Genomic DNA, 11,669 nt, shown 5'->3' with positions numbered 1-11,669 from the left:
TATATGTATGGAAAACCCAGAGATGGCTGTGACTCACAAGTTACAAGTTTACAAGATGAAAATATGTTTCCTTGAGGCGATATCCCCGCTTGGGACATATGTTTTGTAGTGGTACTCGGTATGAGTGAGGCACACGGATATGTGTGATTTGGCAAATGTGTGAAGTGCAAATCGTAGAGTAGGAACTAAATGTTGGGCTGTGTCTTTTATTAAATAAGTCAACGAGATAATTAATAGGCAAAGTAAAAATATTGATTTTACGTATGACTAAGTTATTGCATATGAATATTTATGTATTATGATGTACATGATTTCTTACAAGAAGTATATACGTGGTTGGTGTGAGTTGATACTCAAGAGGGATGAATGTACTCCCTAGTTGTGATATTTTTCTCGTTCTCATAAGTAGACAAGTGGTTAATTAGTAAAATATTGATTTTAAGTATGAAGGAGTTATTGTATATGAATATTTAATTATGTATTATGATGCATATGATTTCTTACACAAAATATATATGTGGTTGTGTGAGTTGATATTCACGAGGGATGAATGTACTATCTGGTTGTGATTTCCTCGTTCTCATAAGTAGACGAGTGGATGCATATAATTTCTTATGAAGGAATGTACGTGAATGTGGTTAGCGTTATATGATGGATAGGGTGGTGTGACATGAATGTTAATATTAGCGATATATTATGCAAGATTATGTATACCCATGATGGTTACAGTGAGAGTGAAATAAATGTAGATTTTTAAGGATTACGTTTGGGAAATCTAACTTTATTTTGCAGGCGGGTAGAACTTATTAACTTTTTATGCAGAGACGTTGTCCTACCGTAACACATAAACAGTTATAGATAAGATTTGAATTAAATTAATTTATGAGATTAAAATCTTATTTGGAAAGAAACTACATGCCGTTTTGGAAAACGGAACTATCTTGTCTTCCAAGTTGAAATGGTTGGTAATGTTATATTTATTTATTTGGAAGATGGAATGTAGTAGTGTATATTTTATTTTAGTCTTACTCATATCAGCAAATTCAATTTGCTGACCCATGTTTATTTTGTTTTGCACTGAAAGAAGATGAACATGAAGTAATTGATAGTCAAAGTGAATCTCTTAAGCAGAATGAATGTGGTAGTTCTGCCACTTCTGCGCGTTCATATGTCTCCAACACAGGCAGAGAAAATACATTTGGCAAAGAGGCTATTGGTGCAAGCTTGTCTCACTGGCTGAATGAAGCCACTGTCATCTTCAAGGAATGTTGGAGATCAGAATTGTTGATGCGCATCTAGTGGGGGATCTCAAGCTGGTAAAACTTCTGACTTGGACAGGCCTATTATTGGAACTGTTGCAGCATACTGGAGTGAAGATGAACCTTCTCAAATTTCGCCCAAGTGGTGGGATGGGAATGGGATCCCCAACTCAGCTAACAAATATAAGGAGGTATTATTAGTACTGCATGCCCTTACTTTCTTCTGTAAACTACTCATTCCAAAGTTGCTAATAGTATCTACCAAAACTGGTTTTCTTATATAGGATCAGAAGGTAAGTTGGCATGCAACCCCTTTTGAAGAAGGTTAGAGAAGGCGTTGTTAAATGAAAGTGTTGTCAATCCAAGGTAAATATCATTATGGCTAATTACTTTTGTGCTAGATTTCTAGTTACCTTCACAATCCAATGTCTGCAGTGACTTGGATGTTGCTTTATTGTTAATAATCTATTATCGAGACTTTTAGGTACAGGATGGAAGGAGAGAACAATAGAATAGTCAAAGCAGAAACTGCTCAGAATTTTTGTGGTAGGTAGGTGGATTGTACAGGCTCCAACCTGATTGAACATACTAAAAACACCAATGCAAAAACAGTCAGTTAAGATATCAGCAGGCAAGCTGAAGGGTATAAGCTATGTTCATGCTATTAGACAATAGTCCACGTCAGCTAGTTTCTAGAAGAAAGTTTGTTAGTGAAGAAACTGTATTCTGTTAGTTAGTTAGTTTTCTGTTTTGAATTCAGTTAAACAATGAATGTAATACTATATAAAGTGTAATTGTAGTTCATAAATATTTAATGAGAATACTGTTATTCAACATGGTATCAAAGCAGAGAAACCAAATAGTGATCTCGATCCCTTTTTCAATAAATTTCCTCATCCTCAAAAATCAATTTCTCTAATCAAGTTTTCTGATTGAATCAAACCTTTGATTGAATCAATCTTTACTCAATCAACCACGAAATCAAGCTTTTGATTTCATTTTTCAAATTTAAGATCTATCCTCAATCAACCACGAAATCAAGTTCTTGATTTCATTTTTCAGGTTTCTTTCACATCAATCATCGATTTCACTAAACATCATGAATACCTCAACCAATATTGCTAATTTTGTTCCAATCAAGCTAAGCAAAGACAATTATCTGCTATGGAAGTCTTTATTTCTTCCAATTCTAAGAAGCAATGGTTTAACAAGCTTCATTGATGGAACAGGAGTTTTTAGTCACTGGTTCTGGAGAATCAAGAGTTGATACTGTGAATCCAGAGTTTACTGAATGGAATAAGAAGGATCAAAACTTACTTATCTGGTTAAATGCTACTATCTCCGAATCACTACTTCCTTATGTTGTTGGAGCTCCAACAGCAAGAATTCTATGAAGCACTCTGGAAAAACGTTTCTCATCAATTTCTCACTCGCATAAGCTTCAACTCAAATCAAAGCTTCAAAACCTGAAGAAAGGTAACTCAACTATCTCTGAATTTTTACAGAAAGTAAAAGAAATTTATGATAATCTTGCTGCTGTTGAGAGTGCTGTTGAAGAAGAAGATTTGATAATGTATGTTTTGAATGGATTATCTTCTGATTATGATACGTTTGGTACGTCTCTGAGAATGAGAACTGAACAAGTAAGTTTGGATGAATTACATGGGTTATTGCTAACTGAAGAATTGAATATTGAATTGAGGAATCTCAATTTAATGCAAAATAATCTTGTGAATCAAGCTTTTTAGGTTGTTAATCATAATCAATATTCAAGAGGGGGTTATAACAATAACAGAGGTGGTTATAACAATAATAGAGGTGGTTATAAGCGGCAATCTTGGTGGGTTGAGAGGAGGTAACAATGGATATTATAGAGGGAGAGGAAGAATTAATAGAGGAGGACATAATAACACTTTGCTTATAATGGTGGAAATGGTTATCTTGGTGGTCACAATGGTGGTGGTTTTCCACGGCCGAGTCTAATAACCAAATCAACACTACAAACAAGTGTTTTCGACGGACCTGCCTGGTACAAGACCAGTTTGCCAAATTTGTGGAAAGCTAGGTCATTATGCTATTGATTGTTATGACCGTATGAATTTTGCCTTTCAAGGTAAGATTCCACCAAAGACTTTAAAGGCTATGGTAGCCCACAGGAGCAATGAAACATCAACATCAGATTATGGAAACACTCAATACAGTTCTCAACATGATGGACAATATGATCCTACTACAAGTTCAAGCTGGTATATGGATAGTGGTGCAACCAACCACATGACTTCTGATGTTGGAAATCTGAATTATCATCAACCTCATTGTGGTGGAGATCAAGTTCAGGTTGGAGATGGTCTCAATCTTAACATTGCAAACACTGGTAAAGCACTTCTAAAAACTCCTACTCAATCTACTTTCCAGTTAAACAACATCTTACATATTCCTAAGATTTCACAAAACCTTCTCTCTGTACACAAATTTACTAGTGACAATGACTGCACTATTATATTTACATCATCTCATTTCTTTGTCAAGGACAACAAAACCTGAGAAGATCCGTTTTCGGGGACAAACTAAGCATGGCCTCTATCCCATTTCATTATCATCCACTGGTCAAGACTCACATTTGCATACAACATTCATTGGTGAAAGATCAAGTTCCAAACTTGGCACCAAAGATTAGGACATCCGGCTAGTTCTATTGCATAAAGTTGTTCATCGGTATGACTTGCCCTTGAACACGACTAGCAAGCATACTTTTCGCACTTCATGTCAATTTGGCAAAGTTCTCGACTTCCTTTTGTTTTGTCTACTTCCAAGTGTAATAAACCTTTACAGCTTTTACATGTAGACCTATGGGGTCCTTCACCTGTACTCTCTGTAAAAGGATTCAAGTACTATGCATCAATAATAGATGATTTCTCAAATTACTGTTGGATTTTTCCACTATGTGTCAAATCTGATTTATGTAAAGTATTTCAAATTTTCAAACTTCAAGTTGAAAATCTCTTAAACACCAAAGTCAAAAATTTTAGATCAGACAATGGTGGTGAGTTTACAAGCAATGTTTTTGAAGATTTTCTGTCAAATTCAGGAATCAAACATCAATTCAGCTGTCCTCACACTCCACAACAAAATGGTGTTGTGGAGAGGAAACACAGACATATCTCTGAGTTAGGAAGAACCTTATTTGCTCAAAGTACTATTCCTTTTCATTACTGGGTAGAAGTATTTGAAACGTCGATTTTTCTTATAAATAGACTTCTAGTAAAGAGGTTTAACTTCATCTCACCTTATGAAAAACTTTTTCATAAAACACCAAAATATCTTTTCTTCAAAAGTTATGGGTGTGCATGCTATCCTTGGCTACGCCCATATACATCAAATAAGTTTCAAGCAAGAAGTAAAGAGTGTGTTTTTCTTGGTTATAGTTTAAATCATCAAGGTTACAAGTGTCTTGACGTTTCAACTGGAAAAGTTTTTACTTCAAGAAATGTTGTCTTCAATGAAAATCATTTTCCATTCAAAAGTCTTCCTTCCAACCACAATGCATCTGAAACTTTCACAATACCTTTGATCATTCCCTTTTCTCAATTTTTACCTTCTTCCAACAATATACTTCCTTCATCTTCAAGCTACTCAGCCACACCTCAAACACCAAATTTCACTTACCGTCCTCCAATTTCACATATTCCTGCAAATTCAACTTCAACACCTATAATATCTCAACCTTCTACCTCTGTTCAACCTCAATCATCTCAACCTTCTACCTCACAACCTACACAACTAGTAAAATCAAAAACAATTCGAAGAAGACCAGTCCCCTCTGTTGTGAATACTCATACAATGAACACAAGGTTAAAGGATGGTATTGTAAGGAAAAAGGCACTTCACTCTACTAAGCATCCTTTACCACGCTGTTATAGTGCTTCAACTCTTTTACCTTCACTTCCAACATGTTTTAGTCAAGCTTTCAAACAAAAAGAGTGGAGAGAAGCCATGGCTGAAGAATACAATGCATTACTCAAGACAAATACTTGGAACTTGGTTCCTTATAAGAATCAAAATGTAGTCTGCGAGAACAAAGTGGGTATTTCGAATCAAGCAACTGGCTGAAGGTAAACTAGACAAGTTGAAAGCTAGATTGGTGGCTAAAGGGTTTCAACAAAAAGGCTGGAGTTGATTTTGGTGAAATATATGATCTGTAGCAAAGCCTCGCTACAATAAGATTGGTTCTTACCATTGTGGTTCAAAATGGTGGGTCATCAAACAATTGGATGTTAGCAATGCCTTCCTTCATGGTCACTTAAGAGAAGAGGTGTACATGGCACAGCCTGCTGGTTTTATCAACAAGGACAAGCCATCATTTGTTTGTAAGTTAAACAAATCTTTGTATGGCCTAAAACAGGCTCCTCGTGCCTGGTACTCTGAACTTATGGATCTTTACTTGCATTGGGTTTTCGGGGCGTCCGGCGGATCACTCACTCTCTGTACAAATTCATCAAGACCTAGTTACTTACATTTTGGTGTATGTTGATGACATCTTACTTACAGGAAATTCATTGTCGCATTGTGAAACAATAATTCAGAGGTTGAGCATATACAGTTTGCAATGAAAGACTTGGGGAATATAAGTTACTTTCTAGGTTTGCAGATTACAAGGACTAAAAACTATATGTTTTTATGTCAGACTAAATATATTTTAGATATTCTTCAAAAGCATGATATGTCAGAAGCAAAGCCTGTCTCCACCCCAGCTGCTACTAATTCAAGACTTAATAATATCACTGGAGATTTATTAGAAGACTCTACAAAATACAGACAAATAGTTGGAGCCTTGCAATATCTTACATGGAGCAGACCAGATATTTCTTTCTCAGTAAATCAAGTTTGTCAGTACCTGCAATTTCCAAGAACTACTCATTTAGTCAGAGCGAAAAGGATTTTAAGATATCTCAAAGGTACTTTAGATTATGGAATAATGATAAGAAAAGGAAGTTCACAAATTCAAGCTTTTCGGACGATTTAATTTGGATCGATTGTCGCACGGAAGAAGATCTACAAGTGGTTACCTAGTATTCTATGGAAATACTCCAATTTCTTGGTCGACAAAGAAGCAACCCTCTTGTCTCAAGATCAAGTACGAGTCCGAAAGTACCCGGTCATTAGCTCACACTGCAGCAGAACTTTCGTGGCTTAAAAACTTATTGAGGAGATCTACACATTCCTATTTACACTCAACCACTCTTGTGGTGTGATAACATCAGTGCCATCTCATTAGCCTCAAATCCAGTGTTTCATGCACGCACTAAACATATTGAAGTGGATTACCATTTTGTAAGAGAACTTGTCACAAGCAAAGCAATTCAAATAAAGTATGTCTACAGCCAAGATCAACTAGCAGACATTCTGACAAAAGGCTTATCAAAGCAACGTCATCTCTATCTCCAATCCAAGCTATCAGTAATTTCTAAACCTACTTCTGCTTGAGGGGGTATATTAGATAATAGTCCACGTCAGCTAGTTTCTAGAAGAAAGTTTGTTAGTGAAGAAACATTCTGTTAGTTAGTTAGTTTTCTGTTTTGAATTCAGTTAGACAATGAATATAATACTATATAAAGTGTAATTGTAGTTCATAAATATTTAATGAGAATACTGTTATTCAACACATGCTTCCCTCCATGCAACTTGTGACTCTCATCCCTTCTTAGTCAACCCATATAATGCATTATGTTGCCTTTCCTTTTAATTGGGTAAAATGTTCAAGCCAAATGGACAGAATTAATGGTTTACATTTTTTTTGTTTGTTTGTAGGAGGATTAGCTGCGAGCCCATCGAGTTTGTTGAGAATGAGGAGAGTTAAGTGACACTGCTGTGTCTCGATTGCATGTGTCAAAACATCCTGAATCAGTGGTTTCCTACTGATGTATGGCACTGATTTCAAACATTTTCACGAGGCATGTAGAAGTTTATATACTAAATACCGTATTATGTTGAGAAGGAAAACTCTTTTGCTGTTATGTTTTATGTATATCCTACTTGGTAAAACAGACCACAGGAAAGTGTTCTGGTTAATTTCAAGCACTCCTTTGAGCTTTAGTTCTGAACTAGGAGAGAATTGTCTCATAAACTGCTCTCCATCACTCAAGGACTCCCGTGAATTTTCTTAAGCACTTGGCAGAAAAGTGCCTACTAAAGTGCATCTGTCAAACTTGTGTTTGCAATGTGAGACGCATAGAAGACAAGTCTCTGTTTAGCATTTAGGAGCAAAATAAAATTAAAATCTTCAGTCTACTGTAGAAGGCTCAAGTTCTCCAATCCTCAAAAGTTAGAAGAGTTGAAGAATCCATATACCATAACAAAGAAACAATGCTTTTGACATTCACTACACGGTTCTAAGCCTATGCAAATTGCATGCGAATCAATTAGTTTTTACGCGATACTATGAATCTACAATGTTTCTTTCATGGAACTTAATTATCAAAAGGAAACAGTACTGCCCATCGAACCAAAACTACATAGGAACTAGAACACAGATTCAGTAAGATTGTTTAACTATCATCTTTCCTAAAATCCGATACACACTCACACAGCAGCCTATCTTTGGGTCTGATTAAGCTTTTACCCTGAGTCCTTAGAAATCAAATTTCATGTCCATAGCAACACAAAGGCCAAAACCAACAGCATAAGCCTGAAACCCAAGCCTGCATATTTCTTCCTGATCTGGACAATCCCCACACTCTAACATCGTCCACAACAGGCCCACACAGGGAGCTCTTGTCATCAGTTCGCGTCAAGTAGTGAATATTCTTAGCTTGATCCCCTGCAAAGGCCATGATTGCTAGTGGCTGCTGGCATTTGTCACCTGCATGTCCTAAAGAGAATATCAGATTGTATTGTTGCTGTGGTTTGGTGTCCACCATCTGTGAGATGATACCCTCTTTCCCGGAAAGCAGCTCGATTGCACGTTACCCTTGAGGAACAGAGAAGTGATAGGAATCAATGTGGCGAACAGCTCTATTAGATTCGACAATCCAACCAGGCAGTGATGATATATCTTCGTCGAGGTTAGTGGGAAGCAAAACACCAAGTGAATCATTTCTGAACATCCATGGTCCTTCTTCGAAATCGCCATTGAGGACAACATAGTCTGCAAATCTCAAATTATAATTTGGTCTGAACCTTGTACATTTTATACAGTAGGAGTACTCAGTTTACATGTGCCATGCTTTTAGCTAAATTGGAGCCCCATAGTCAGTATCATGTCTCAATCAATATTACTTCTGGAAAATTAAATTTAGATTTCCTGTGCAGTTGATTAGAGCTTAGATGAATAAGTCATTATAATGTTCCGTGAGGTTTTGACGCAAATTTGCCAAACCAATAATTACGTCAAGTTCTATTAAGCTGTCATTTTTAGGGAGAATGGTCTCTATGTGATGAAAATCAGCATGCCAAGAATTAAAGTTATTGCAAAATTCTAACCTCGTCAAATAGAAGTCATAGCCTGGAAGAATCCGAAAGTTTTTGAATCGCCAAATTTATTTCGGAAGATTCTTCAACCACTATTGACCAGATAATAAATTTCACAACATTTTGATTCAACAGAGGATGATCTTCTTGATACAGAGATAATCATCGTAATTAAAGCCCAAATGAAATCCTCATCGTAGAAGTAGTAGTGTGTATCTTTAGGTTTATCAGGAGTAAAGAGCTTCTTGATGGCAATGTCGTCAAAGATAGGTCCACATGTTGGATCGTGTTCCATTCCTGGATTCCGAAACTGTACGTACATGACCACTATCTGATTCAGCCTGGAAGTCCCATGCGTATGTATCCCAGTCCTGTCAGGGCTGTTACTGAGTTTTCAATGGTCCTGTGCAAACACCAAAATGTGGCTCTCTTCCAGTCTTCTATCAACACAAATTGGATCATCGAAATATTTCCTTTCTCGCATTTTTGGCTGCAAAATCATCAATGAAGCTTTCAAAGTTAATTTTATTTAAAAATTCATTTTCAATAGATATTAACGCTAGCCCATTTAGGCTTTCTTGTAACATAGTCGATCTAAGGTATGATTTCAATAATTTAATTTTAAAAAACTGTTTTCTGCATACGCGACAGTAATGGGAACAATCAACAAAATTCTATAAGCTATGAATGCATTAGGAAACAATCATGTCGTTTCAAGAAATCAAGTTAGGTGAATAATATTAGACTAGATTACTTTGGAATTAAATTGAGTTATTGAAAAAATATTTAAGAAAAGGAAAAATTGATTTTAATCTCTAATTTACTTGAAAAATAATCAAAATTTAGGTGAATAAGTAATTGAGATTGATCGAAATGAAAATTAATACAAATCCACAATTGTAAAGAAATAAATTATTGAGAATGAGAGGATACTAGATGAAGGTGAATGAGGGGGTTTTTTTTTACTATTTCTTTTTGTATTTGAGTAATTGAGGGCAAATCAAGCAACTAATTAGAGTGATTTTCTAAAAAAAAAAACGTTATTAATTAGGAAGAGAGAGATCTAGTCAATGAGAAGATCTCCTCATCTATTATATCTATTGTTATTTTCTTTTTTTATGAACATAATTAATGAGGAAAGAGAATATCTATTATATCTATTGTTTAATAATGTGAAATTTTTGGTTTTTTGGGTTTTTCATCGGTTTGGGCTTTTGATTTGCGAAATAAGTCTTTTCCACTAAAACTAGTTTTTTGGGACTTTATATATTGGGGGCCCTGTGCAGCCGCCCACATGGCACCTGCTCAGGGCCGGCCCTGAGTCCTGTATACCATAAAGGGTCTGGAGATCAATGGTCTGAGATGCAGGAGGAACAGATATGTTAAGAGACTCCAACTGTGCACACGTCCTTGCAGCACTAAATGTGACGGAGTACAGTGAACCCTTCTCAAGCTTAAGCTCTTGGCTTATCTCTGTATTGTTGCCAAGACGCACTGCACGTAAACCTTGAGGTACTATAAGGATCATCCCTCCTTGCCTCTGTCCTCCTTGCCTCTGTCCGGATTAGACCATCTCGACTGTTCCATTTAATTTCCAATCAGAGATGGAAACAGGACCATCCCTCACTCCTTCGTCTGTTGGAGCCATTTCAAAATCACCATTGTTGAATGCTGACTAGACTTGGAAAACAGTAGGCATGGGGGAAGATTTATAGATCAAATTAGCCAAGTGCTCTACAAAAATACTAGCATACGTGTACATCATAAAGCCCAGCAGAAATTGGTGACTTGAAAGAATTACATTTTAATGATATTTATACTCCTTTTAAATACCAAAATTTACATCTTAGACCCAGCGTAAGAGTCTGTAAATAAGAAATAGCAATAAGAGTACAATTGGAAAAACAAAAATCCAGCGACCCAAACGGAACTGTTACAAAGAAAGATGTATGTTGCATTCAAAACCTATTATAGAATATAGACCATAGCGTCAAAGTTGTCATATATAGCTTGGAAGTGTGAAGCACACATTAATTGATTAGAATAGATAACCAGCATATTCATGTTTCAATCTACATTGTAACCCCTACACAGTCATGTAGTAGAATATTTATTTCCCACTGTCCACTGTACTTCTCGATCACCAGTTCACCACTCACACAAAAGCAAAGCGGATATTTGATTAATTAATGACTTTTAGCATTCCAATCAAAGTACACTTAAAAAAACTTTTAAAACACTTAAAATTTAAATCTTCACTTCTGCTAAATCTAATGCTCTGATCTCATCAGTAATGCTGAATTGATGCGAGAATTCAATCAAAATGTTATTCAAAATCTTATCCTTAAGCTAAGCTAGAGCTGCATTAGGTCCTACTACTACCTGCCCAGTACACTAAAGGTATAAGAGGAATTCCACTATTTTTATTTAATATCAAATAAATGTCTCATCTGAGGATGGTCTCAAATGTTGCCAACTTTGTCCTTGACAATTCTAAATTAATAATTAGTTGCGACTCTAGGTAGAGGGTTTGCAGAGGTGTGTTGTCCACTCTTGTCCATGAACATTGTATGGTTGTGAAGGAAGAAATGAAGAATGCGCAATATGACAGTGTGACACTAGTCTTAGACTCTTAGTACGAGTGCATTTTGCTGCTAGAGAAAAAGCCCAATTTTCTCATGGCCCAATTAGAAATTGGGCATAAACATAAACTGAGCCCAATAAGCAATGAAAAATGCACTCCCTATTTTATTTTATTTTTTTCCCGATAATCATGAAAAATGCCCTCAACTTACCAGCTTAGCACCAAAGAGTGATGGCCGTGACTGTGACCTTGACTGTCATGATATGTTAACTTACTACCACGACTGTCCTATAATTTTGATGCAAACAAGAACATAAAGAACCAACCAAATGACTGATAGAGTATGTCTTAATATCTTA

The 11,669-nt window shown here is 36.0% G+C and overlaps 1 pseudogene; it reads right to left on the bottom strand.

Annotated features, from left to right (window-relative positions):
* Nucleotides 1–7,843: 7,843 nt before the first annotated feature.
* Nucleotides 7,844–10,790, bottom strand: LOC147519213 (protein BIIDXI-like; annotated as a pseudogene).
* Nucleotides 10,791–11,669: the final 879 nt, after the last annotated feature.

Source organism: Coptis chinensis, chromosome 2 (assembly GCF_015680905.1).
Source record: "Coptis chinensis isolate HL-2020 chromosome 2, ASM1568090v1, whole genome shotgun sequence".
Classification (NCBI taxonomy): Eukaryota; Viridiplantae; Streptophyta; class Magnoliopsida; order Ranunculales; family Ranunculaceae; genus Coptis; species Coptis chinensis.
The sequence above is the reverse complement of the archived record's forward strand: the minus strand, read 5'-3'. Positions and strand labels throughout refer to the sequence as shown.